The sequence below is a fragment of the Lepisosteus oculatus genome, chromosome 6, assembly GCF_040954835.1.
Source record: "Lepisosteus oculatus isolate fLepOcu1 chromosome 6, fLepOcu1.hap2, whole genome shotgun sequence".
Classification (NCBI taxonomy): Eukaryota; Metazoa; Chordata; class Actinopteri; order Semionotiformes; family Lepisosteidae; genus Lepisosteus; species Lepisosteus oculatus.
In genome coordinates this window covers 45,084,352-45,108,185 of record NC_090701.1, presented here as the reverse complement: position 1 = coordinate 45,108,185, position 23,834 = coordinate 45,084,352, and the positions used below count along the sequence as shown (strand labels likewise).

The 23,834-nt window shown below is 54.7% G+C and overlaps 38 non-coding genes across 38 annotated transcripts; 22 read left to right on the top strand and 16 right to left on the bottom strand.

Annotated features, from left to right (window-relative positions):
- Positions 1-214: 214 nt before the first annotated feature.
- trnaq-cug (transfer RNA glutamine (anticodon CUG)) lies at positions 215-286 on the bottom strand. Its single transcript has one exon. It is a non-coding gene; the product is annotated as a tRNA-Gln (tRNA).
- Positions 287-488: 202 nt separating this feature from the next.
- On the top strand, positions 489-561 carry trnat-ugu (transfer RNA threonine (anticodon UGU)). Its single transcript has one exon. It is a non-coding gene; the product is annotated as a tRNA-Thr (tRNA).
- Positions 562-1,626: 1,065 nt separating this feature from the next.
- Positions 1,627-1,698, top strand: trnae-cuc (transfer RNA glutamic acid (anticodon CUC)). Its single transcript has one exon. It is a non-coding gene; the product is annotated as a tRNA-Glu (tRNA).
- A 278-nt stretch (positions 1,699-1,976) lies between these two features.
- On the bottom strand, positions 1,977-2,048 carry trnaq-uug (transfer RNA glutamine (anticodon UUG)). Its single transcript has one exon. It is a non-coding gene; the product is annotated as a tRNA-Gln (tRNA).
- Positions 2,049-3,184: 1,136 nt separating this feature from the next.
- Positions 3,185-3,256, bottom strand: trnaq-cug (transfer RNA glutamine (anticodon CUG)). The gene has a single exon. It is a non-coding gene; the product is annotated as a tRNA-Gln (tRNA).
- A 202-nt stretch (positions 3,257-3,458) lies between these two features.
- Positions 3,459-3,531, top strand: trnat-ugu (transfer RNA threonine (anticodon UGU)). The gene has a single exon. It is a non-coding gene; the product is annotated as a tRNA-Thr (tRNA).
- Positions 3,532-4,596: 1,065 nt separating this feature from the next.
- Positions 4,597-4,668, top strand: trnae-cuc (transfer RNA glutamic acid (anticodon CUC)). Its single transcript has one exon. It is a non-coding gene; the product is annotated as a tRNA-Glu (tRNA).
- Positions 4,669-4,946: 278 nt separating this feature from the next.
- Positions 4,947-5,018, bottom strand: trnaq-uug (transfer RNA glutamine (anticodon UUG)). Its single transcript has one exon. It is a non-coding gene; the product is annotated as a tRNA-Gln (tRNA).
- Positions 5,019-5,191: 173 nt separating this feature from the next.
- trnat-ugu (transfer RNA threonine (anticodon UGU)) lies at positions 5,192-5,264 on the top strand. Its single transcript has one exon. It is a non-coding gene; the product is annotated as a tRNA-Thr (tRNA).
- Positions 5,265-6,160: 896 nt separating this feature from the next.
- On the bottom strand, positions 6,161-6,232 carry trnaq-cug (transfer RNA glutamine (anticodon CUG)). Its single transcript has one exon. It is a non-coding gene; the product is annotated as a tRNA-Gln (tRNA).
- A 202-nt stretch (positions 6,233-6,434) lies between these two features.
- Positions 6,435-6,507, top strand: trnat-ugu (transfer RNA threonine (anticodon UGU)). The gene has a single exon. It is a non-coding gene; the product is annotated as a tRNA-Thr (tRNA).
- Positions 6,508-7,572: 1,065 nt separating this feature from the next.
- On the top strand, positions 7,573-7,644 carry trnae-cuc (transfer RNA glutamic acid (anticodon CUC)). Its single transcript has one exon. It is a non-coding gene; the product is annotated as a tRNA-Glu (tRNA).
- A 278-nt stretch (positions 7,645-7,922) lies between these two features.
- Positions 7,923-7,994, bottom strand: trnaq-uug (transfer RNA glutamine (anticodon UUG)). Its single transcript has one exon. It is a non-coding gene; the product is annotated as a tRNA-Gln (tRNA).
- Positions 7,995-9,130: 1,136 nt separating this feature from the next.
- Positions 9,131-9,202, bottom strand: trnaq-cug (transfer RNA glutamine (anticodon CUG)). Its single transcript has one exon. It is a non-coding gene; the product is annotated as a tRNA-Gln (tRNA).
- A 202-nt stretch (positions 9,203-9,404) lies between these two features.
- Positions 9,405-9,477, top strand: trnat-ugu (transfer RNA threonine (anticodon UGU)). The gene has a single exon. It is a non-coding gene; the product is annotated as a tRNA-Thr (tRNA).
- Positions 9,478-10,542: 1,065 nt separating this feature from the next.
- trnae-cuc (transfer RNA glutamic acid (anticodon CUC)) lies at positions 10,543-10,614 on the top strand. The gene has a single exon. It is a non-coding gene; the product is annotated as a tRNA-Glu (tRNA).
- Positions 10,615-10,892: 278 nt separating this feature from the next.
- trnaq-uug (transfer RNA glutamine (anticodon UUG)) lies at positions 10,893-10,964 on the bottom strand. The gene has a single exon. It is a non-coding gene; the product is annotated as a tRNA-Gln (tRNA).
- Positions 10,965-11,137: 173 nt separating this feature from the next.
- On the top strand, positions 11,138-11,210 carry trnat-ugu (transfer RNA threonine (anticodon UGU)). Its single transcript has one exon. It is a non-coding gene; the product is annotated as a tRNA-Thr (tRNA).
- An 898-nt stretch (positions 11,211-12,108) lies between these two features.
- trnaq-cug (transfer RNA glutamine (anticodon CUG)) lies at positions 12,109-12,180 on the bottom strand. The gene has a single exon. It is a non-coding gene; the product is annotated as a tRNA-Gln (tRNA).
- Positions 12,181-12,382: 202 nt separating this feature from the next.
- Positions 12,383-12,455, top strand: trnat-ugu (transfer RNA threonine (anticodon UGU)). The gene has a single exon. It is a non-coding gene; the product is annotated as a tRNA-Thr (tRNA).
- Positions 12,456-13,520: 1,065 nt separating this feature from the next.
- On the top strand, positions 13,521-13,592 carry trnae-cuc (transfer RNA glutamic acid (anticodon CUC)). Its single transcript has one exon. It is a non-coding gene; the product is annotated as a tRNA-Glu (tRNA).
- Positions 13,593-13,870: 278 nt separating this feature from the next.
- On the bottom strand, positions 13,871-13,942 carry trnaq-uug (transfer RNA glutamine (anticodon UUG)). The gene has a single exon. It is a non-coding gene; the product is annotated as a tRNA-Gln (tRNA).
- A 173-nt stretch (positions 13,943-14,115) lies between these two features.
- trnat-ugu (transfer RNA threonine (anticodon UGU)) lies at positions 14,116-14,188 on the top strand. Its single transcript has one exon. It is a non-coding gene; the product is annotated as a tRNA-Thr (tRNA).
- An 898-nt stretch (positions 14,189-15,086) lies between these two features.
- trnaq-cug (transfer RNA glutamine (anticodon CUG)) lies at positions 15,087-15,158 on the bottom strand. Its single transcript has one exon. It is a non-coding gene; the product is annotated as a tRNA-Gln (tRNA).
- Positions 15,159-15,360: 202 nt separating this feature from the next.
- Positions 15,361-15,433, top strand: trnat-ugu (transfer RNA threonine (anticodon UGU)). Its single transcript has one exon. It is a non-coding gene; the product is annotated as a tRNA-Thr (tRNA).
- A 1,065-nt stretch (positions 15,434-16,498) lies between these two features.
- Positions 16,499-16,570, top strand: trnae-cuc (transfer RNA glutamic acid (anticodon CUC)). Its single transcript has one exon. It is a non-coding gene; the product is annotated as a tRNA-Glu (tRNA).
- Positions 16,571-16,848: 278 nt separating this feature from the next.
- trnaq-uug (transfer RNA glutamine (anticodon UUG)) lies at positions 16,849-16,920 on the bottom strand. The gene has a single exon. It is a non-coding gene; the product is annotated as a tRNA-Gln (tRNA).
- Positions 16,921-17,093: 173 nt separating this feature from the next.
- trnat-ugu (transfer RNA threonine (anticodon UGU)) lies at positions 17,094-17,166 on the top strand. The gene has a single exon. It is a non-coding gene; the product is annotated as a tRNA-Thr (tRNA).
- An 898-nt stretch (positions 17,167-18,064) lies between these two features.
- trnaq-cug (transfer RNA glutamine (anticodon CUG)) lies at positions 18,065-18,136 on the bottom strand. The gene has a single exon. It is a non-coding gene; the product is annotated as a tRNA-Gln (tRNA).
- A 202-nt stretch (positions 18,137-18,338) lies between these two features.
- On the top strand, positions 18,339-18,411 carry trnat-ugu (transfer RNA threonine (anticodon UGU)). The gene has a single exon. It is a non-coding gene; the product is annotated as a tRNA-Thr (tRNA).
- Positions 18,412-19,476: 1,065 nt separating this feature from the next.
- Positions 19,477-19,548, top strand: trnae-cuc (transfer RNA glutamic acid (anticodon CUC)). The gene has a single exon. It is a non-coding gene; the product is annotated as a tRNA-Glu (tRNA).
- A 278-nt stretch (positions 19,549-19,826) lies between these two features.
- trnaq-uug (transfer RNA glutamine (anticodon UUG)) lies at positions 19,827-19,898 on the bottom strand. The gene has a single exon. It is a non-coding gene; the product is annotated as a tRNA-Gln (tRNA).
- Positions 19,899-20,071: 173 nt separating this feature from the next.
- Positions 20,072-20,144, top strand: trnat-ugu (transfer RNA threonine (anticodon UGU)). Its single transcript has one exon. It is a non-coding gene; the product is annotated as a tRNA-Thr (tRNA).
- Positions 20,145-21,042: 898 nt separating this feature from the next.
- On the bottom strand, positions 21,043-21,114 carry trnaq-cug (transfer RNA glutamine (anticodon CUG)). Its single transcript has one exon. It is a non-coding gene; the product is annotated as a tRNA-Gln (tRNA).
- Positions 21,115-21,316: 202 nt separating this feature from the next.
- trnat-ugu (transfer RNA threonine (anticodon UGU)) lies at positions 21,317-21,389 on the top strand. The gene has a single exon. It is a non-coding gene; the product is annotated as a tRNA-Thr (tRNA).
- Positions 21,390-22,454: 1,065 nt separating this feature from the next.
- On the top strand, positions 22,455-22,526 carry trnae-cuc (transfer RNA glutamic acid (anticodon CUC)). The gene has a single exon. It is a non-coding gene; the product is annotated as a tRNA-Glu (tRNA).
- Positions 22,527-22,804: 278 nt separating this feature from the next.
- trnaq-uug (transfer RNA glutamine (anticodon UUG)) lies at positions 22,805-22,876 on the bottom strand. Its single transcript has one exon. It is a non-coding gene; the product is annotated as a tRNA-Gln (tRNA).
- Positions 22,877-23,049: 173 nt separating this feature from the next.
- trnat-ugu (transfer RNA threonine (anticodon UGU)) lies at positions 23,050-23,122 on the top strand. The gene has a single exon. It is a non-coding gene; the product is annotated as a tRNA-Thr (tRNA).
- Positions 23,123-23,834: the final 712 nt, after the last annotated feature.

Below are 23,834 nucleotides of genomic sequence, written 5' to 3'. Positions count from 1 at the left end.
GCCGACGTCGGTCGCGCTGCGGGCACGCCACAGATGGGAGAGGGCCTTTCCCTGTGTCCCTGGTGGTCTAGTGGTTAGGATTCGGCACTCTCACCGCTGCGGCCCAAGTTCAGTTCCTGGTCTGGGAAGCGTGGCTTTTTTCCCCCCACCCCGTTTATTTCAGCGGGAATTCCCGTTTGGCATTCCAGACACCAATTCCAATGTCACCCACAAAAGGTTCCACCGAGATTTGAACTCAGATCGCTGGATTCAGAGTCCAGAGTGCTAACCATTACACCATGGAACCACACAAGAGCTGGGGCGACTGTTGATTCCCTTGGTGATCTTCGGTGTCTTCCATGGGCCTGTGCAAGACTTCAGCTTCGCCGTGGCGTCCTTTCTCTGCTCTCTCCGCTGTGTAGCTGAGCCGGGCACCGTGTCTCCCTCATGTTGCCAGCTGCTTGACTCGGTACGTTTGTGTGCGCGTGAGTCAGGACCTGGAGCCTCGTGGCTCCATAGCTCAGGGGTTAGAGCACTGGTCTTGTAAACCAGGGGTCGCGAGTTCAAATCTCGCTGGGGCCTTTTGCCCTCCTTTTGCACTCGGGCTGGACTCGGAGCAGGGTCTCCCACTTGTAAAGGGGTATCAGCTGAGGGCCATAGTTGTGTGATTACTGGCAAGCAACAGGGTGTGGTGGCTCTTGACTTCCTCTGTCTCTTGCTTGCTTCCTGTCCCTCACTCACACCCCACGCCCCGGGGACGTCACACCCTGCTGTGATAATTGATAGGTGCCGAGGAAAACAATGCCAAGCTGGCTGTCGTTGTCCTCATCAAGTCCCGGGCTCCTCCCCGACTGTGTGGGAACTGACGAGCACTTGCGACTAATGCTGCCATTGGACTCCTTGATTAAGAAGGCGGGGGCCCCTGTGTAGATGAAGCAGCAGTTCAGCAGAAGCGCAAGAGAGATTTTCCTGGAGAGCCTTTGCAGACCAGGAAGCAGACACACTGGCTGCTTGAGTTTTCATTGCCCGCCACAGGCTGCTTTGGCATAACGGGCTCGACCTGAGCAGCGCGGGCATCCCGGAGCCATCTTTTCACGGTCTGGTTCTGGCCTTGTGTAGGGAAAGCCTGGCGTCAATATCGAAGACAGTCGTGATTCCGTTCCCCCAGCGGCAAAGTGCTCTCAACTTGGTGTAAGTCTTGTTTTCTTCTTTGTGCTGGGCGATGTGGTTTTCTTTGTGTGTGTGAGTGTTAACCCACCGATGTGTGATGGCTGTAACTCCTGTGATTGTGAAGAATCTTTAGAAATCTTGTACTGCAAGTTTTGTCTGTCAAGCGACACTAGTCTGTATGACACTGAACCTCGTGGGTTTCCCTGTTGTGTCTTTCCAGTTTTTCACAACACAGTTCCTCCCCCAGTTGGCTGACCATTGTGTCGCGGAAGCTGTTGTAGCAGTGATTCTTTTGCGGGTTAGATCTAAGTGACGACGGCAGGCGGGGTCGTGTCTTCAACGGGTTACTGCAGTTTTAAAATCGCTGGTGGATGAGTCTCTGTCTCAATTAAAGATTGCCGAGCTTGGCCCCGCTTTCAGAGCCGACGTCGGTCGCACTGCGGGCACGCCACAGACGGGAGAGGGCTTTTCCCCGTGTCCCTGGTGGTCTAGTGGTTAGGATTCGGCGCTCTCACCGCCGCGGCCCGGGTTCGATTCCCGGTCAGGGAAGTGTGGCCTTTTTTCCCACACCCCGTTTGTTACCCTTAGAGCCGTGCAAGACGTTGAACTCGGAGGAGGTGTTCCGGGTATTTTGACGACGCAGGAACCTCTGTCATAAAATACACGCATGTCTGCTGTACACTCAATCGTCTGCAGTAGTGGGTGATATCTTGCAGGTCCTAGAAAGGCTGATGAGTAAAAGCAGGTTTCTTTGCCCACAGCAGAGCACGCAAGGAAAGCAGCCCACGATCCCATACACAGGTCCTGATTTCAATGTCACCCACAACAGGTTCCACCGAGACTTGAACTCGGATCGCTGGATTCAAAGCCCAGAGTGCTAACCATTACACCATGGAACCACACGAGAGCTGGGGCGACGTCCATGGGCCTGTGCAAGACTTCAGCTTCGCCGTGGCGTCCTTTCTTTGCTTTCTCCATTGTGTAGCTGAGCCGGGCACCGTGTCTCCCACATGTAGCCAGCTGCGTGACTCGGTACGTTTGTGTGTGCGTGAGTCAGGGTCTGGAGCCTCGTGGCTCCATAGTTAGAGCACTGGCCTTGTAAACCAGGGGTCGCGAGTTCAAATCTCGCCGGGGCCTTTTGCACTCGGGCTGGACGCGGAGCAGGGTCTCCCGCTTGTAAAGGGGTATCAGCTGAGGGCCGTAATTGTGTGAATACTGGCAAGCAACAGGGTGTGGTGGCTCTTGGCTTTCTCTGTCTCTTGCCTGCTTCCTGTCCCTCACTCACACCCCACGCCCCGGGGACGTCATACCCTGCTGTGATAATTGATAGGTGCCGAGGAAAACAATGCCAAGCTGGCTGTCGTTGTCCTCATCAAGTCCCGGGCTCTTCCCCGACTGTGTGGGAACTGACGAGCACTTGCGACAAATGCTGCCATTGGACTCCTTGATTAAGAAGGCGGGGGCCCCTGCGTAGATGAAGCAGCAGTTCAGCAGAAGCGTGAGAAATTTTCCTGGAGAGCCTTTACAGACACACTGGCTACTTGTGATTTCATTTTCTGTCAAGCGAAACTAGTCTGTATGACACTGAACCTCGTGGGTTTCCCTGTTGTGTCCTTCCAGTCATTCACACCACGGTTCCTCCCCCAGGTGGCTGACCATTGCGTCGCGGAAGCTGTTGTAGCAGTGATTCTTTTACGGGTTAGATCTAAGTGACGACGGCAGGCGGGGTCGTTTCTTCAACGGGTTACTGCAGTTTTAAAATCGCGGGTGGATGAGTCTCTGTCTCAATTCAAGATTGCCGAGCTCGGCCCCGCTTTAAGAGCCGACGTCGGTCGCGCTGCGGGCACGCCACAGATGGGAGAGGGCCTTTCCCTGTGTCCCTGGTGGTCTAGTGGTTAGGATTCGGCACTCTCACCGCTGCGGCCCAAGTTCAGTTCCTGGTCAGGGAAGCGTGGCTTTTTTCCCCCCACCCCGTTTATTTCAGCGGGAATTCCCGTTTGGCATTCCAGACACCAATTCCAATGTCACCCACAAAAGGTTCCACCGAGATTTGAACTCGGATCGCTGGATTCAGAGTCCAGAGTGCTAACCATTACACCATGGAACCACACAAGAGCCGGGGCGACTGTCGATTCCCTTGGTGATCTTCGGTGTCTTCCATGGGCCTGTGCAAGACTTCAGCTTCGCCGTGGCGTCCTTTCTCTGCTCTCTCCGCTGTGTAGCTGAGCCGGGCACCGTGTCTCCCTCATGTTGCCAGCTGCTTGACTCGGTACGTTTGTGTGCGCGTGAGTCAGGACCTGGAGCCTCGTGGCTCCATAGCTCAGGGGTTAGAGCACTGGTCTTGTAAACCAGGGGTCGCGAGTTCAAATCTCGCTGGGGCCTTTTGCCCTCCTTTTGCACTCGGGCTGGACTCGGAGCAGGGTCTCCCACTTGTAAAGGGGTATCAGCTGAGGGCCATAGTTGTGTGATTACTGGCAAGCAACAGGGTGTGGTGGCTCTTGACTTCCTCTGTCTCTTGCTTGCTTCCTGTCCCTCACTCACACCCCACGCCCCGGGGACGTCACACCCTGCTGTGATAATTGATAGGTGCCGAGGAAAACAATGCCAAGCTGGCTGTCGTTGTCCTCATCAAGTCCCGGGCTCCTCCCCGACTGTGTGGGAACTGACGAGCACTTGCGACTAATGCTGCCATTGGACTCCTTGATTAAGAAGGCGGGGGCCCCTGTGTAGATGAAGCAGCAGTTCAGCAGAAGCGCAAGAGAGATTTTCCTGGAGAGCCTTTGCAGACCAGGAAGCAGACACACTGGCTGCTTGAGTTTTCATTGCCCGCCACAGGCTGCTTTGGCATAACGGGCTCGACCTGAGCAGCGCGGGCATCCCGGAGCCATCTTTTCACGGTCTGGTTCTGGCCTTGTGTAGGGAAAGCCTGGCGTCAATATCGAAGACAGTCGTGATTCCGTTCCCCCAGCGGCAAAGTGCTCTCAACTTGGTGTAAGTCTTGTTTTCTTCTTTGTGCTGGGCGATGTGGTTTTCTTTGTGTGTGTGAGTGTTAACCCACCGATGTGTGATGGCTGTAACTCCTGTGATTGTGAAGAATCTTTAGAAATCTTGTACTGCAAGTTTTGTCTGTCAAGCGACACTAGTCTGTATGACACTGAACCTCGTGGGTTTCCCTGTTGTGTCTTTCCAGTTTTTCACAACACAGTTCCTCCCCCAGTTGGCTGACCATTGTGTCGCGGAAGCTGTTGTAGCAGTGATTCTTTTGCAGGTTAGATCTAAGTGACGACGGCAGGCGGGGTCGTGTCTTCAACGGGTTACTGCAGTTTTAAAATCGCTGGTGGATGAGTCTCTGTCTCAATTAAAGATTGCCGAGCCTGGCCCCGCTTTCAGAGCCGACGTCGGTCGCACTGCGGGCACGCCACAGACGGGAGAGGGCTTTTCCCCGTGTCCCTGGTGGTCTAGTGGTTAGGATTCAGCGCTCTCACCGCCGCGGCCCGGGTTCGATTCCCGGTCAGGGAAGTGTGGCCTTTTTTCCCACACCCCGTTTGTTACCCTTAGAGCCGTGCAAGACGTTGAACTCGGAGGAGGTGTTCCGGGTATTTTGACGACGCAGGAACCTCTGTCATAAAATACACGCATGTCTGCTGTACACTCAATCGTCTGCAGTAGTGGGTGATATCTTGCAGGTCCTAGAAAGGCTGATGAGTAAAAGCAGGTTTCTTTGCCCACAGCAGAGCACGCAAGGAAAGCAGCCCACGATCCCATACACAGGTCCCGATTTCAATGTCACCCACAACAGGTTCCACCGAGACTTGAACTCGGATCGCTGGATTCAAAGCCCAGAGTGCTAACCATTACACCATGGAACCACACGAGAGCTGGGGCGACGTCCATGGGCCTGTGCAAGACTTCAGCTTCGCCGTGGCGTCCTTTCTTTGCTTTCTCCATTGTGTAGCTGAGCCGGGCACCGTGTCTCCCACATGTAGCCAGCTGCGTGACTCGGTACGTTTGTGTGTGCGTGAGTCAGGGTCTGGAGCCTCGTGGCTCCATAGTTCAGGGGTTAGAGCACTGGTCTTGTAAACCAGGGGTCGCGAGTTCAAATCTCGCCGGGGCCTTTTGCACTCGGGCTGGACGCGGAGCAGGGTCTCCCGCTTGTAAAGGGGTATCAGCTGAGGGCCGTAATTGTGTGAATACTGGCAAGCAACAGGGTGTGGTGGCTCTTGGCTTTCTCTGTCTCTTGCCTGCTTCCTGTCCCTCACTCACACCCCACGCCCCGGGGACGTCATACCCTGCTGTGATAATTGATAGGTGCCGAGGAAAACAATGCCAAGCTGGCTGTCGTTGTCCTCATCAAGTCCCGGGCTCTTCCCCGACTGTGTGGGAACTGACGAGCACTTGCGACAAATGCTGCCATTGGACTCCTTGATTAAGAAGGCGGGGGCCCCTGCGTAGATGAAGCAGCAGTTCAGCAGAAGCGTGAGAAATTTTCCTGGAGAGCCTTTACAGACACACTGGCTACTTGTGATTTCATTTTCTGTCAAGCGACACTAGTCTGTATGACACTGAACCTCGTGGGTTTCCCTGTTGTCTTTCCAGTCATTCACACCACGGTTCCTCCCCCAGGTGGCTGACCATTGCGTCGCGGAAGCTGTTGTAGCAGTGATTCTTTTACGGGTTAGATCTAAGTGACGACGGCAGGCGGGGTCGTGTCTTCAACGGGTTACTGCAGTTTTAAAATCGCGGGTGGATGAGTCTCTGTCTCAATTCAAGATTGCCGAGCTCGGCCCCGCTTTAAGAGCCGACGTCGGTCGCGCTGCGGGCACGCCACAGATGGGAGAGGGCCTTTCCCTGTGTCCCTGGTGGTCTAGTGGTTAGGATTCGGCACTCTCACCGCTGCGGCCCAAGTTCAGTTCCTGGTCTGGGAAGCGTGGCTTTTTTCCCCCCACCCCGTTTATTTCAGCGGGAATTCCCGTTTGGCATTCCAGACACCAATTCCAATGTCACCCACAAAAGGTTCCACCGAGATTTGAACTCAGATCGCTGGATTCAGAGTCCAGAGTGCTAACCATTACACCATGGAACCACACAAGAGCTGGGGCGACTGTTGATTCCCTTGGTGATCTTCGGTGTCTTCCATGGGCCTGTGCAAGACTTCAGCTTCGCCGTGGCGTCCTTTCTCTGCTCTCTCCGCTGTGTAGCTGAGCCGGGCACCGTGTCTCCCTCATGTTGCCAGCTGCTTGACTCGGTACGTTTGTGTGCGCGTGAGTCAGGACCTGGAGCCTCGTGGCTCCATAGCTCAGGGGTTAGAGCACTGGTCTTGTAAACCAGGGGTCGCGAGTTCAAATCTCGCTGGGGCCTTTTGCCCTCCTTTTGCACTCGGGCTGGACTCGGAGCAGGGTCTCCCACTTGTAAAGGGGTATCAGCTGAGGGCCATAGTTGTGTGATTACTGGCAAGCAACAGGGTGTGGTGGCTCTTGACTTCCTCTGTCTCTTGCTTGCTTCCTGTCCCTCACTCACACCCCACGCCCCGGGGACGTCACACCCTGCTGTGATAATTGATAGGTGCCGAGGAAAACAATGCCAAGCTGGCTGTCGTTGTCCTCATCAAGTCCCGGGCTCCTCCCCGACTGTGTGGGAACTGACGAGCACTTGCGACTAATGCTGCCATTGGACTCCTTGATTAAGAAGGCGGGGGCCCCTGTGTAGATGAAGCAGCAGTTCAGCAGAAGCGCAAGAGAGATTTTCCTGGAGAGCCTTTGCAGACCAGGAAGCAGACACACTGGCTGCTTGAGTTTTCATTGCCCGCCACAGGCTGCTTTGGCATAACGGGCTCGACCTGAGCAGCGCGGGCATCCTGGAGCCATCTTTTCACGGTCTGGTTCTGGCCTTGTGTAGGGAAAGCCTGGCGTCAATATCGAAGACAGTCGTGATTCCGTTCCCCCAGCGGCAAAGTGCTCTCAACTTGGTGTAAGTCTTGTTTTCTTCTTTGTGCTGGGCGATGTGGTTTTCTTTGTGTGTGTGAGTGTTAACCCACCGATGTGTGATGGCTGTAACTCCTGTGATTGTGAAGAATCTTTAGAAATCTTGTACTGCAAGTTTTGTCTGTCAAGCGACACTAGTCTGTATGACACTGAACCTCGTGGGTTTCCCTGTTGTGTCTTTCCAGTTTTTCACAACACAGTTCCTCCCCCAGTTGGCTGACCATTGTGTCGCGGAAGCTGTTGTAGCAGTGATTCTTTTGCGGGTTAGATCTAAGTGACGACGGCAGGCGGGGTCGTGTCTTCAACGGGTTACTGCAGTTTTAAAATCGCTGGTGGATGAGTCTCTGTCTCAATTAAAGATTGCCGAGCTTGGCCCCGCTTTCAGAGCCGACGTCGGTCGCACTGCGGGCACGCCACAGACGGGAGAGGGCTTTTCCCCGTGTCCCTGGTGGTCTAGTGGTTAGGATTCGGCGCTCTCACCGCCGCGGCCCGGGTTCGATTCCCGGTCAGGGAAGTGTGGCCTTTTTTCCCACACCCCGTTTGTTACCCTTAGAGCCGTGCAAGACGTTGAACTCGGAGGAGGTGTTCCGGGTATTTTGACGACGCAGGAACCTCTGTCATAAAATACACGCATGTCTGCTGTACACTCAATCGTCTGCAGTAGTGGGTGATATCTTGCAGGTCCTAGAAAGGCTGATGAGTAAAAGCAGGTTTCTTTGCCCACAGCAGAGCACGCAAGGAAAGCAGCCCACGATCCCATACACAGGTCCTGATTTCAATGTCACCCACAACAGGTTCCACCGAGACTTGAACTCGGATCGCTGGATTCAAAGCCCAGAGTGCTAACCATTACACCATGGAACCACACGAGAGCTGGGGCGACGTCCATGGGCCTGTGCAAGACTTCAGCTTCGCCGTGGCGTCCTTTCTTTGCTTTCTCCATTGTGTAGCTGAGCCGGGCACCGTGTCTCCCACATGTAGCCAGCTGCGTGACTCGGTACGTTTGTGTGTGCGTGAGTCAGGGTCTGGAGCCTCGTGGCTCCATAGTTAGAGCACTGGCCTTGTAAACCAGGGGTCGCGAGTTCAAATCTCGCCGGGGCCTTTTGCACTCGGGCTGGACGCGGAGCAGGGTCTCCCGCTTGTAAAGGGGTATCAGCTGAGGGCCGTAATTGTGTGAATACTGGCAAGCAACAGGGTGTGGTGGCTCTTGGCTTTCTCTGTCTCTTGCCTGCTTCCTGTCCCTCACTCACACCCCACGCCCCGGGGACGTCATACCCTGCTGTGATAATTGATAGGTGCCGAGGAAAACAATGCCAAGCTGGCTGTCGTTGTCCTCATCAAGTCCCGGGCTCTTCCCCGACTGTGTGGGAACTGACGAGCACTTGCGACAAATGCTGCCATTGGACTCCTTGATTAAGAAGGCGGGGGCCCCTGCGTAGATGAAGCAGCAGTTCAGCAGAAGCGTGAGAAATTTTCCTGGAGAGCCTTTACAGACACACTGGCTACTTGTGATTTCATTTTCTGTCAAGCGAAACTAGTCTGTATGACACTGAACCTCGTGGGTTTCCCTGTTGTGTCCTTCCAGTCATTCACACCACGGTTCCTCCCCCAGGTGGCTGACCATTGCGTCGCGGAAGCTGTTGTAGCAGTGATTCTTTTACGGGTTAGATCTAAGTGACGACGGCAGGCGGGGTCGTTTCTTCAACGGGTTACTGCAGTTTTAAAATCGCGGGTGGATGAGTCTCTGTCTCAATTCAAGATTGCCGAGCTCGGCCCCGCTTTAAGAGCCGACGTCGGTCGCGCTGCGGGCACGCCACAGATGGGAGAGGGCCTTTCCCTGTGTCCCTGGTGGTCTAGTGGTTAGGATTCGGCACTCTCACCGCTGCGGCCCAAGTTCAGTTCCTGGTCAGGGAAGCGTGGCTTTTTTCCCCCCACCCCGTTTATTTCAGCGGGAATTCCCGTTTGGCATTCCAGACACCAATTCCAATGTCACCCACAAAAGGTTCCACCGAGATTTGAACTCGGATCGCTGGATTCAGAGTCCAGAGTGCTAACCATTACACCATGGAACCACACAAGAGCCGGGGCGACTGTCGATTCCCTTGGTGATCTTCGGTGTCTTCCATGGGCCTGTGCAAGACTTCAGCTTCGCCGTGGCGTCCTTTCTCTGCTCTCTCCGCTGTGTAGCTGAGCCGGGCACCGTGTCTCCCTCATGTTGCCAGCTGCTTGACTCGGTACGTTTGTGTGCGCGTGAGTCAGGACCTGGAGCCTCGTGGCTCCATAGCTCAGGGGTTAGAGCACTGGTCTTGTAAACCAGGGGTCGCGAGTTCAAATCTCGCTGGGGCCTTTTGCCCTCCTTTTGCACTCGGGCTGGACTCGGAGCAGGGTCTCCCACTTGTAAAGGGGTATCAGCTGAGGGCCATAGTTGTGTGATTACTGGCAAGCAACAGGGTGTGGTGGCTCTTGACTTCCTCTGTCTCTTGCTTGCTTCCTGTCCCTCACTCACACCCCACGCCCCGGGGACGTCACACCCTGCTGTGATAATTGATAGGTGCCGAGGAAAACAATGCCAAGCTGGCTGTCGTTGTCCTCATCAAGTCCCGGGCTCCTCCCCGACTGTGTGGGAACTGACGAGCACTTGCGACTAATGCTGCCATTGGACTCCTTGATTAAGAAGGCGGGGGCCCCTGTGTAGATGAAGCAGCAGTTCAGCAGAAGCGCAAGAGAGATTTTCCTGGAGAGCCTTTGCAGACCAGGAAGCAGACACACTGGCTGCTTGAGTTTTCATTGCCCGCCACAGGCTGCTTTGGCATAACGGGCTCGACCTGAGCAGCGCGGGCATCCCGGAGCCATCTTTTCACGGTCTGGTTCTGGCCTTGTGTAGGGAAAGCCTGGCGTCAATATCGAAGACAGTCGTGATTCCGTTCCCCCAGCGGCAAAGTGCTCTCAACTTGGTGTAAGTCTTGTTTTCTTCTTTGTGCTGGGCGATGTGGTTTTCTTTGTGTGTGTGAGTGTTAACCCACCGATGTGTGATGGCTGTAACTCCTGTGATTGTGAAGAATCTTTAGAAATCTTGTACTGCAAGTTTTGTCTGTCAAGCGACACTAGTCTGTATGACACTGAACCTCGTGGGTTTCCCTGTTGTGTCTTTCCAGTTTTTCACAACACAGTTCCTCCCCCAGTTGGCTGACCATTGTGTCGCGGAAGCTGTTGTAGCAGTGATTCTTTTGCGGGTTAGATCTAAGTGACGACGGCAGGCGGGGTCGTGTCTTCAACGGGTTACTGCAGTTTTAAAATCGCTGGTGGATGAGTCTCTGTCTCAATTAAAGATTGCCGAGCTTGGCCCCGCTTTCAGAGCCGACGTCGGTCGCACTGCGGGCACGCCACAGACGGGAGAGGGCTTTTCCCTGTGTCCCTGGTGGTCTAGTGGTTAGGATTCGGCGCTCTCACCGCCGCGGCCCGGGTTCGATTCCCGGTCAGGGAAGTGTGGCCTTTTTTCCCACACCCCGTTTGTTACCCTTAGAGCCGTGCAAGACGTTGAACTCGGAGGAGGTGTTCCGGGTATTTTGACGACGCAGGAACCTCTGTCATAAAATACACGCATGTCTGCTGTACACTCAATCGTCTGCAGTAGTGGGTGATATCTTGCAGGTCCTAGAAAGGCTGATGAGTAAAAGCAGGTTTCTTTGCCCACAGCAGAGCACGCAAGGAAAGCAGCCCACGATCCCATACACAGGTCCTGATTTCAATGTCACCCACAACAGGTTCCACCGAGACTTGAACTCGGATCGCTGGATTCAAAGCCCAGAGTGCTAACCATTACACCATGGAACCACACGAGAGCTGGGGCGACGTCCATGGGCCTGTGCAAGACTTCAGCTTCGCCGTGGCGTCCTTTCTTTGCTTTCTCCATTGTGTAGCTGAGCCGGGCACCGTGTCTCCCACATGTAGCCAGCTGCGTGACTCGGTACGTTTGTGTGTGCGTGAGTCAGGGTCTGGAGCCTCGTGGCTCCATAGTTCAGGGGTTAGAGCACTGGCCTTGTAAACCAGGGGTCGCGAGTTCAAATCTCGCCGGGGCCTTTTGCACTGGGGCTGGACGCGGAGCAGGGTCTCCCGCTTGTAAAGGGGTATCAGCTGAGGGCCGTAATTGTGTGAATACTGGCAAGCAACAGGGTGTGGTGGCTCTTGGCTTTCTCTGTCTCTTGCCTGCTTCCTGTCCCTCACTCACACCCCACGCCCCGGGGACGTCATACCCTGCTGTGATAATTGATAGGTGCCGAGGAAAACAATGCCAAGCTGGCTGTCGTTGTCCTCATCAAGTCCCGGGCTCCTCCCCGACTGTGTGGGAACTGACGAGCACTTGCGACAAATGCTGCCATTGGACTCCTTGATTAAGAAGGCGGGGGCCCCTGCGTAGATGAAGCAGCAGTTCAGCAGAAGCGTGAGAAATTTTCCTGGAGAGCCTTTACAGACACACTGGCTACTTGTGATTTCATTTTCTGTCAAGCGAAACTAGTCTGTATGACACTGAACCTCGTGGGTTTCCCTGTTGTGTCCTTCCAGTCATTCACACCACGGTTCCTCCCCCAGGTGGCTGACCATTGCGTCGCGGAAGCTGTTGTAGCAGTGATTCTTTTACGGGTTAGATCTAAGTGACGACGGCAGGCGGGGTCGTGTCTTCAACGCGTTACTGCAGTTTTAAAATCGCGGGTGGATGAGTCTCTGTCTCAATTCAAGATTGCCGAGCTCGGCCCCGCTTTAAGAGCCGACGTCGGTCGCGCTGCGGGCACGCCACAGATGGGAGAGGGCCTTTCCCTGTGTCCCTGGTGGTCTAGTGGTTAGGATTCGGCACTCTCACCGCTGCGGCCCAAGTTCAGTTCCTGGTCAGGGAAGCGTGGCTTTTTTCCCCCCACCCCGTTTATTTCAGCGGGAATTCCCGTTTGGCATTCCAGACACCAATTCCAATGTCACCCACAAAAGGTTCCACCGAGATTTGAACTCAGATCGCTGGATTCAGAGTCCAGAGTGCTAACCATTACACCATGGAACCACACAAGAGCCGGGGCGACTGTCGATTCCCTTGGTGATCTTCGGTGTCTTCCATGGGCCTGTGCAAGACTTCAGCTTCGCCGTGGCGTCCTTTCTCTGCTCTCTCCGCTGTGTAGCTGAGCCGGGCACCGTGTCTCCCTCATGTTGCCAGCTGCTTGACTCGGTACGTTTGTGTGCGCGTGAGTCAGGACCTGGAGCCTCGTGGCTCCATAGCTCAGGGGTTAGAGCACTGGTCTTGTAAACCAGGGGTCGCGAGTTCAAATCTCGCTGGGGCCTTTTGCCCTCCTTTTGCACTCGGGCTGGACTCGGAGCAGGGTCTCCCACTTGTAAAGGGGTATCAGCTGAGGGCCATAGTTGTGTGATTACTGGCAAGCAACAGGGTGTGGTGGCTCTTGACTTCCTCTGTCTCTTGCTTGCTTCCTGTCCCTCACTCACACCCCACGCCCCGGGGACGTCACACCCTGCTGTGATAATTGATAGGTGCCGAGGAAAACAATGCCAAGCTGGCTGTCGTTGTCCTCATCAAGTCCCGGGCTCCTCCCCGACTGTGTGGGAACTGACGAGCACTTGCGACTAATGCTGCCATTGGACTCCTTGATTAAGAAGGCGGGGGCCCCTGTGTAGATGAAGCAGCAGTTCAGCAGAAGCGCAAGAGAGATTTTCCTGGAGAGCCTTTGCAGACCAGGAAGCAGACACACTGGCTGCTTGAGTTTTCATTGCCCGCCACAGGCTGCTTTGGCATAACGGGCTCGACCTGAGCAGCGCGGGCATCCCGGAGCCATCTTTTCACGGTCTGGTTCTGGCCTTGTGTAGGGAAAGCCTGGCGTCAATATCGAAGACAGTCGTGATTCCGTTCCCCCAGCGGCAAAGTGCTCTCAACTTGGTGTAAGTCTTGTTTTCTTCTTTGTGCTGGGCGATGTGGTTTTCTTTGTGTGTGTGAGTGTTAACCCACCGATGTGTGATGGCTGTAACTCCTGTGATTGTGAAGAATCTTTAGAAATCTTGTACTGCAAGTTTTGTCTGTCAAGCGACACTAGTCTGTATGACACTGAACCTGGTGGGTTTCCCTGTTGTGTCTTTCCAGTTTTTCACAACACAGTTCCTCCCCCAGTTGGCTGACCATTGTGTCGCGGAAGCTGTTGTAGCAGTGATTCTTTTGCAGGTTAGATCTAAGTGACGACGGCAGGCGGGGTCGTGTCTTCAACGGGTTACTGCAGTTTTAAAATCGCTGGTGGATGAGTCTCTGTCTCAATTAAAGATTGCCGAGCCTGGCCCCGCTTTCAGAGCCGACGTCGGTCGCACTGCGGGCACGCCACAGACGGGAGAGGGCTTTTCCCCGTGTCCCTGGTGGTCTAGTGGTTAGGATTCGGCGCTCTCACCGCCGCGGCCCGTGTTCGATTCCCGTTCAGGGAAGTGTGGCCTTTTTTCCCACACCCCGTTTGTTACCCTTAGAGCCGTGCAAGACGTTGAACTCGGAGGAGGTGTTCCGGGTATTTTGACGACGCAGGAACCTCTGTCATAAAATACACGCATGTCTGCTGTACACTCCATCGTCTGCAGTAGTGGGTGATATCTTGCAGGTCCTAGAAAGGCTGATGAGTAAAAGCAGGTTTCTTTGCCCACAGCAGAGCACGCAAGGAAAGCAGCCCACGATCCCATACACAGGTCCTGATTTCAATGTCACCCACAACAGGTTCCACCGAGACTTGAACTCGGATCGCTGGATTCAAAGCCCAGAGTGCTAACCATTACACCATGGAACCACACGAGAGCTGGGGCGACGTCCATGGGCCTGTGCAAGACTTCAGCTTCGCCGTGGCGTCCTTTCTTTGCTTTCTCCATTGTGTAGCTGAGCCGGGCACCGTGTCTCCCACATGTAGCCAGCTGCGTGACTCGGTACGTTTGTGTGTGCGTGAGTCAGGGTCTGGAGCCTCGTGGCTCCATAGTTCAGGGGTTAGAGCACTGGCCTTGTAAACCAGGGGTCGCGAGTTCAAATCTCGCCGGGGCCTTTTGCACTGGGGCTGGACGCGGAGCAGGGTCTCCCGCTTGTAAAGGGGTATCAGCTGAGGGCCGTAATTGTGTGAATACTGGCAAGCAACAGGGTGTGGTGGCTCTTGGCTTTCTCTGTCTCTTGCCTGCTTCCTGTCCCTCACTCACACCCCACGCCCCGGGGACGTCATACCCTGCTGTGATAATTGATAGGTGCCGAGGAAAACAATGCCAAGCTGGCTGTCGTTGTCCTCATCAAGTCCCGGGCTCTTCCCCGACTGTGTGGGAACTGACGAGCACTTGCGACAAATGCTGCCATTGGACTCCTTGATTAAGAAGGCGGGGGCCCCTGCGTAGATGAAGCAGCAGTTCAGCAGAAGCGTGAGAAATTTTCCTGGAGAGCCTTTACAGACACACTGGCTACTTGTGATTTCATTTTCTGTCAAGCGAAACTAGTCTGTATGACACTGAACCTCGTGGGTTTCCCTGTTGTGTCCTTCCAGTCATTCACACCACGGTTCCTCCCCCAGGTGGCTGACCATTGCGTCGCAGAAGCTGTTGTAGCAGTGATTCTTTTACGGGTTAGATCTAAGTGACGACGGCAGGCGGGGTCGTGTCTTCAACGGGTTACTGCAGTTTTAAAATCGCGGGTGGATGAGTCTCTGTCTCAATTCAAGATTGCCGAGCTCGGCCCCGCTTTAAGAGCCGACGTCGGTCGCGCTGCGGGCACGCCACAGATGGGAGAGGGCCTTTCCCTGTGTCCCTGGTGGTCTAGTGGTTAGGATTCGGCACTCTCACCGCTGCGGCCCAAGTTCAGTTCCTGGTCAGGGAAGCGTGGCTTTTTTCCCCCCACCCCGTTTATTTCAGCGGGAATTCCCGTTTGGCATTCCAGACACCAATTCCAATGTCAGCCACAAAAGGTTCCACCGAGATTTGAACTCGGATCGCTGGATTCAGAGTCCAGAGTGCTAACCATTACACCATGGAACCACACAAGAGCCGGGGCGACTGTCGATTCCCTTGGTGATCTTCGGTGTCTTCCATGGGCCTGTGCAAGACTTCAGCTTCGCCGTGGCGTCCTTTCTCTGCTCTCTCCGCTGTGTAGCTGAGCCGGGCACCGTGTCTCCCTCATGTTGCCAGCTGCTTGACTCGGTACGTTTGTGTGCGCGTGAGTCAGGACCTGGAGCCTCGTGGCTCCATAGCTCAGGGGTTAGAGCACTGGTCTTGTAAACCAGGGGTCGTGAGTTCAAATCTCGCTGGGGCCTTTTGCCCTCCTTTTGCACTCGGGCTGGACTCGGAGCAGGGTCTCCCACTTGTAAAGGGGTATCAGCTGAGGGCCATAGTTGTGTGATTACTGGCAAGCAACAGGGTGTGGTGGCTCTTGACTTCCTCTGTCTCTTGCTTGCTTCCTGTCCCTCACTCACACCCCACGCCCCGGGGACGTCACACCCTGCTGTGATAATTGATAGGTGCCGAGGAAAACAATGCCAAGCTGGCTGTCGTTGTCCTCATCAAGTCCCGGGCTCCTCCCCGACTGTGTGGGAACTGACGAGCACTTGCGACTAATGCTGCCATTGGACTCCTTGATTAAGAAGGCGGGGGCCCCTGTGTAGATGAAGCAGCAGTTCAGCAGAAGCGCAAGAGAGATTTTCCTGGGGAGCCTTTGCAGACCAGGAAGCAGACACACTGGCTGCTTGAGTTTTCATTGCCCGCCACAGGCTGCTTTGGCATAACGGGCTCGACCTGAGCAGCGCGGGCATCCCGGAGCCATCTTTTCACGGTCTGGTTCTGGCCTTGTGTAGGGAAAGCCTGGCGTCAATATCGAAGACAGTCGTGATTCCGTTCCCCCAGCGGCAAAGTGCTCTCAACTTGGTGTAAGTCTTGTTTTCTTCTTTGTGCTGGGCGATGTGGTTTTCTTTGTGTGTGTGAGTGTTAACCCACCGATGTGTGATGGCTGTAACTCCTGTGATTGTGAAGAATCTTTAGAAATCTTGTACTGCAAGTTTTGTCTGTCAAGCGACACTAGTCTGTATGACACTGAACCTCGTGGGTTTCCCTGTTGTGTCTTTCCAGTTTTTCACAACACAGTTCCTCCCCCAGTTGGCTGACCATTGTGTCGCGGAAGCTGTTGTAGCAGTGATTCTTTTGCGGGTTAGATCTAAGTGACGACGGCAGGCGGGGTCGTGTCTTCAACGGGTTACTGCAGTTTTAAAATCGCTGGTGGATGAGTCTCTGTCTCAATTAAAGATTGCCGAGCTTGGCCCCGCTTTCAGAGCCGACGTCGGTCGCACTGCGGGCACGCCACAGACGGGAGAGGGCTTTTCCCTGTGTCCCTGGTGGTCTAGTGGTTAGGATTCGGCGCTCTCACCGCCGCGGCCCGGGTTCGACTCCCGGTCAGGGAAGTGTGGGCTTTTTTCCCACACCCCGTTTGTTACCCTTAGAGCCGTGCAAGACGTTGAACTCGGAGGAGGTGTTCCGGGTATTTTGACGACGCAGGAACCTCTGTCATAAAATACACGCATGTCTGCTGTACACTCAATCGTCTGCAGTAGTGGGTGATATCTTGCAGGTCCTAGAAAGGCTGATGAGTAAAAGCAGGTTTCTTTGCCCACAGCAGAGCACGCAAGGAAAGCAGCCCACGATCCCATACACAGGTCCTGATTTCAATGTCACCCACAACAGGTTCCACCGAGACTTGAACTCGGATCGCTGGATTCAAAGCCCAGAGTGCTAACCATTACACCATGGAACCACACGAGAGCTGGGGCGACGTCCATGGGCCTGTGCAAGACTTCAGCTTCGCCGTGGCGTCCTTTCTTTGCTTTCTCCATTGTGTAGCTGAGCCGGGCACCGTGTCTCCCACATGTAGCCAGCTGCGTGACTCGGTACGTTTGTGTGTGCGTGAGTCAGGGTCTGGAGCCTCGTGGCTCCATAGTTCAGGGGTTAGAGCACTGGCCTTGTAAACCAGGGGTCGCGAGTTCAAATCTCGCCGGGGCCTTTTGCACTCGGGCTGGACGCGGAGCAGGGTCTCCCGCTTGTAAAGGGGTATCAGCTGAGGGCCGTAATTGTGTGAATACTGGCAAGCAACAGGGTGTGGTGGCTCTTGGCTTTCTCTGTCTCTTGCCTGCTTCCTGTCCCTCACTCACACCCCACGCCCCGGGGACGTCATACCCTGCTGTGATAATTGATAGGTGCCGAGGAAAACAATGCCAAGCTGGCTGTCGTTGTCCTCATCAAGTCCCGGGCTCTTCCCCGACTGTGTGGGAACTGACGAGCACTTGCGACAAATGCTGCCATTGGACTCCTTGATTAAGAAGGCGGGGGCCCCTGCGTAGATGAAGCAGCAGTTCAGCAGAAGCGTGAGAAATTTTCCTGGAGAGCCTTTACAGACACACTGGCTACTTGTGATTTCATTTTCTGTCAAGCGAAACTAGTCTGTATGACACTGAACCTCGTGGGTTTCCCTGTTGTGTCCTTCCAGTCATTCACACCACGGTTCCTCCCCCAGGTGGCTGACCATTGCGTCGCGGAAGCTGTTGTAGCAGTGATTCTTTTACGGGTTAGATCTAAGTGACGACGGCAGGCGGGGTCGTTTCTTCAACGGGTTACTGCAGTTTTAAAATCGCGGGTGGATGAGTCTCTGTCTCAATTCAAGATTGCCGAGCTCGGCCCCGCTTTAAGAGCCGACGTCGGTCGCGCTGCGGGCACGCCACAGATGGGAGAGGGCCTTTCCCTGTGTCCCTGGTGGTCTAGTGGTTAGGATTCGGCACTCTCACCGCTGCGGCCCAAGTTCAGTTCCTGGTCAGGGAAGCGTGGCTTTTTTCCCCCCACCCCGTTTATTTCAGCGGGAATTCCCGTTTGGCATTCCAGACACCAATTCCAATGTCACCCACAAAAGGTTCCACCGAGATTTGAACTCAGATCGCTGGATTCAGAGTCCAGAGTGCTAACCATTACACCATGGAACCACACAAGAGCCGGGGCGACTGTCGATTCCCTTGGTGATCTTCGGTGTCTTCCATGGGCCTGTGCAAGACTTCAGCTTCGCCGTGGCGTCCTTTCTCTGCTCTCTCCGCTGTGTAGCTGAGCCGGGCACCGTGTCTCCCTCATGTTGCCAGCTGCTTGACTCGGTACGTTTGTGTGCGCGTGAGTCAGGACCTGGAGCCTCGTGGCTCCATAGCTCAGGGGTTAGAGCACTGGTCTTGTAAACCAGGGGTCGCGAGTTCAAATCTCGCTGGGGCCTTTTGCCCTCCTTTTGCACTCGGGCTGGACTCGGAGCAGGGTCTCCCACTTGTAAAGGGGTATCAGCTGAGGGCCATAGTTGTGTGATTACTGGCAAGCAACAGGGTGTGGTGGCTCTTGACTTCCTCTGTCTCTTGCTTGCTTCCTGTCCCTCACTCACACCCCACGCCCCGGGGACGTCACACCCTGCTGTGATAATTGATAGGTGCCGAGGAAAACAATGCCAAGCTGGCTGTCGTTGTCCTCATCAAGTCCCGGGCTCCTCCCCGACTGTGTGGGAACTGACGAGCACTTGCGACTAATGCTGCCATTGGACTCCTTGATTAAGAAGGCGGGGGCCCCTGTGTAGATGAAGCAGCAGTTCAGCAGAAGCGCAAGAGAGATTTTCCTGGAGAGCCTTTGCAGACCAGGAAGCAGACACACTGGCTGCTTGAGTTTTCATTGCCCGCCACAGGCTGCTTTGGCATAACGGGCTCGACCTGAGCAGCGCGGGCATCCCGGAGCCATCTTTTCACGGTCTGGTTCTGGCCTTGTGTAGGGAAAGCCTGGCGTCAATATCGAAGACAGTCGTGATTCCGTTCCCCCAGCGGCAAAGTGCTCTCAACTTGGTGTAAGTCTTGTTTTCTTCTTTGTGCTGGGCGATGTGGTTTTCTTTGTGTGTGTGAGTGTTAACCCACCGATGTGTGATGGCTGTAACTCCTGTGATTGTGAAGAATCTTTAGAAATCTTGTACTGCAAGTTTTGTCTGTCAAGCGACACTAGTCTGTATGACACTGAACCTGGTGGGTTTCCCTGTTGTGTCTTTCCAGTTTTTCACAACACAGTTCCTCCCCCAGTTGGCTGACCATTGTGTCGCGGAAGCTGTTGTAGCAGTGATTCTTTTGCAGGTTAGATCTAAGTGACGACGGCAGGCGGGGTCGTGTCTTCAACGGGTTACTGCAGTTTTAAAATCGCTGGTGGATGAGTCTCTGTCTCAATTAAAGATTGCCGAGCCTGGCCCTGCTTTCAGAGCCGACGTCGGTCGCACTGCGGGCACGCCACAGACGGGAGAGGGCTTTTCCCCGTGTCCCTGGTGGTCTAGTGGTTAGGATTCGGCGCTCTCACCGCCGCGGCCCGTGTTCGATTCCCGTTCAGGGAAGTGTGGCCTTTTTTCCCACACCCCGTTTGTTACCCTTAGAGCCGTGCAAGACGTTGAACTCGGAGGAGGTGTTCCGGGTATTTTGACGACGCAGGAACCTCTGTCATAAAATACACGCATGTCTGCTGTACACTCCATCGTCTGCAGTAGTGGGTGATATCTTGCAGGTCCTAGAAAGGCTGATGAGTAAAAGCAGGTTTCTTTGCCCACAGCAGAGCACGCAAGGAAAGCAGCCCACGATCCCATACACAGGTCCTGATTTCAATGTCACCCACAACAGGTTCCACCGAGACTTGAACTCGGATCGCTGGATTCAAAGCCCAGAGTGCTAACCATTACACCATGGAACCACACGAGAGCTGGGGCGACGTCCATGGGCCTGTGCAAGACTTCAGCTTCGCCGTGGCGTCCTTTCTTTGCTTTCTCCATTGTGTAGCTGAGCCGGGCACCGTGTCTCCCACATGTAGCCAGCTGCGTGACTCGGTACGTTTGTGTGTGCGTGAGTCAGGGTCTGGAGCCTCGTGGCTCCATAGTTCAGGGGTTAGAGCACTGGCCTTGTAAACCAGGGGTCGCGAGTTCAAATCTCGCCGGGGCCTTTTGCACTGGGGCTGGACGCGGAGCAGGGTCTCCCGCTTGTAAAGGGGTATCAGCTGAGGGCCGTAATTGTGTGAATACTGGCAAGCAACAGGGTGTGGTGGCTCTTGGCTTTCTCTGTCTCTTGCCTGCTTCCTGTCCCTCACTCACACCCCACGCCCCGGGGACGTCATACCCTGCTGTGATAATTGATAGGTGCCGAGGAAAACAATGCCAAGCTGGCTGTCGTTGTCCTCATCAAGTCCCGGGCTCTTCCCCGACTGTGTGGGAACTGACGAGCACTTGCGACAAATGCTGCCATTGGACTCCTTGATTAAGAAGGCGGGGGCCCCTGCGTAGATGAAGCAGCAGTTCAGCAGAAGCGTGAGAAATTTTCCTGGAGAGCCTTTACAGACACACTGGCTACTTGTGATTTCATTTTCTGTCAAGCGAAACTAGTCTGTATGACACTGAACCTCGTGGGTTTCCCTGTTGTGTCCTTCCAGTCATTCACACCACGGTTCCTCCCCCAGGTGGCTGACCATTGCGTCGCAGAAGCTGTTGTAGCAGTGATTCTTTTACGGGTTAGATCTAAGTGACGACGGCAGGCGGGGTCGTGTCTTCAACGGGTTACTGCAGTTTTAAAATCGCGGGTGGATGAGTCTCTGTCTCAATTCAAGATTGCCGAGCTCGGCCCCGCTTTAAGAGCCGACGTCGGTCGCGCTGCGGGCACGCCACAGATGGGAGAGGGCCTTTCCCTGTGTCCCTGGTGGTCTAGTGGTTAGGATTCGGCACTCTCACCGCTGCGGCCCAAGTTCAGTTCCTGGTCAGGGAAGCGTGGCTTTTTTCCCCCCACCCCGTTTATTTCAGCGGGAATTCCCGTTTGGCATTCCAGACACCAATTCCAATGTCAGCCACAAAAGGTTCCACCGAGATTTGAACTCGGATCGCTGGATTCAGAGTCCAGAGTGCTAACCATTACACCATGGAACCACACAAGAGCTGGGGCGACTGTCGATTCCCTTGGTGATCTTCGGTGTCTTCCATGGGCCTGTGCAAGACTTCAGCTTCGCCGTGGCGTCCTTTCTCTGCTCTCTCCGCTGTGTAGCTGAGCCGGGCACCGTGTCTCCCTCATGTTGCCAGCTGCTTGACTCGGTACGTTTGTGTGCGCGTGAGTCAGGACCTGGAGCCTCGTGGCTCCATAGCTCAGGGGTTAGAGCACTGGTCTTGTAAACCAGGGGTCGCGAGTTCAAATCTCGCTGGGGCCTTTTGCCCTCCTTTTGCACTCGGGCTGGACTCGGAGCAGGGTCTCCCACTTGTAAAGGGGTATCAGCTGAGGGCCATAGTTGTGTGATTACTGGCAAGCAACAGGGTGTGGTGGCTCTTGACTTCCTCTGTCTCTTGCTTGCTTCCTGTCCCTCACTCACACCCCACGCCCCGGGGACGTCACACCCTGCTGTGATAATTGATAGGTGCCGAGGAAAACAATGCCAAGCTGGCTGTCGTTGTCCTCATCAAGTCCCGGGCTCCTCCCCGACTGTGTGGGAACTGACGAGCACTTGCGACTAATGCTGCCATTGGACTCCTTGATTAAGAAGGCGGGGGCCCCTGTGTAGATGAAGCAGCAGTTCAGCAGAAGCGCAAGAGAGATTTTCCTGGGGAGCCTTTGCAGACCAGGAAGCAGACACACTGGCTGCTTGAGTTTTCATTGCCCGCCACAGGCTGCTTTGGCATAACGGGCTCGACCTGAGCAGCGCGGGCATCCCGGAGCCATCTTTTCACGGTCTGGTTCTGGCCTTGCGTAGGGAAAGCCTGGCGTCAATATCGAAGACAGTCGTGATTCCGTTCCCCCAGCGGCAAAGTGCTCTCAACTTGGTGTAAGTCTTGTTTTCTTCTTTGTGCTGGGCGATGTGGTTTTCTTTGTGTGTGTGAGTGTTAACCCACCGATGTGTGATGGCTGTAACTCCTGTGATTGTGAAGAATCTTTAGAAATCTTGTACTGCAAGTTTTGTCTGTCAAGCGACACTAGTCTGTATGACACTGAACCTCGTGGGTTTCCCTGTTGTGTCTTTCCAGTTTTTCACAACACAGTTCCTCCCCCAGTTGGCTGACCATTGTGTCGCGGAAGCTGTTGTAGCAGTGATTCTTTTGCGGGTTAGATCTAAGTGACGACGGCAGGCGGGGTAGTGTCTTCAACGGGTTACTGCAGTTTTAAAATCGCTGGTGGATGAGTCTCTGTCTCAATTAAAGATTGCCGAGCTTGGCCCCGCTTTCAGAGCCGACGTCGGTCGCACTGCGGGCACGCCACAGACGGGAGAGGGCTTTTCCCTGTGTCCCTGGTGGTCTAGTGGTTAGGATTCGGCGCTCTCACCGCCGCGGCCCGGGTTCGACTCCCGGTCAGGGAAGTGTGGGCTTTTTTCCCACACCCCGTTTGTTACCCTTAGAGCCGTGCAAGACGTTGAACTCGGAGGAGGTGTTCCGGGTATTTTGACGACGCAGGAACCTCTGTCATAAAATACACGCATGTCTGCTGTACACTCAATCGTCTGCAGTAGTGGGTGATATCTTGCAGGTCCTAGAAAGGCTGATGAGTAAAAGCAGGTTTCTTTGCCCACAGCAGAGCACGCAAGGAAAGCAGCCCACGATCCCATACACAGGTCCTGATTTCAATGTCACCCACAACAGGTTCCACCGAGACTTGAACTCGGATCGCTGGATTCAAAGCCCAGAGTGCTAACCATTACACCATGGAACCACACGAGAGCTGGGGCGACGTCCATGGGCCTGTGCAAGACTTCAGCTTCGCCGTGGCGTCCTTTCTTTGCTTTCTCCATTGTGTAGCTGAGCCGGGCACCGTGTCTCCCACATGTAGCCAGCTGCGTGACTCGGTACGTTTGTGTGTGCGTGAGTCAGGGTCTGGAGCCTCGTGGCTCCATAGTTCAGGGGTTAGAGCACTGGCCTTGTAAACCAGGGGTCGCGAGTTCAAATCTCGCCGGGGCCTTTTGCACTCGGGCTGGACGCGGAGCAGGGTCTCCCGCTTGTAAAGGGGTATCAGCTGAGGGCCGTAATTGTGTGAATACTGGCAAGCAACAGGGTGTGGTGGCTCTTGGCTTTCTCTGTCTCTTGCCTGCTTCCTGTCCCTCACTCACACCCCACGCCCCGGGGACGTCATACCCTGCTGTGATAATTGATAGGTGCCGAGGAAAACAATGCCAACCTGGCTGTCGTTGTCCTCATCAAGTCCCGGGCTCTTCCCCGACTGTGTGGGAACTGACGAGCACTTGCGACAAATGCTGCCATTGGACTCCTTGATTAAGAAGGCGGGGGCCCCTGCGTAGATGAAGCAGCAGTTCAGCAGAAGCGTGAGAAATTTTCCTGGAGAGCCTTTACAGACACACTGGCTACTTGTGATTTCATTTTCTGTCAAGCGAAACTAGTCTGTATGACACTGAACCTCGTGGGTTTCCCTGTTGTGTCCTTCCAGTCATTCACACCACGGTTCCTCCCCCAGGTGGCTGACCATTGCGTCGCGGAAGCTGTTGTAGCAGTGATTCTTTTACGGGTTAGATCTAAGTGACGACGGCAGGCGGGGTCGTTTCTTCAACGGGTTACTGCAGTTTTAAAATCGCGGGTGGATGAGTCTCTGTCTCAATTCAAGATTGCCGAGCTCGGCCCCTCTTTAAGAGCCGACGTCGGTCGCGCTGCGGGCACGC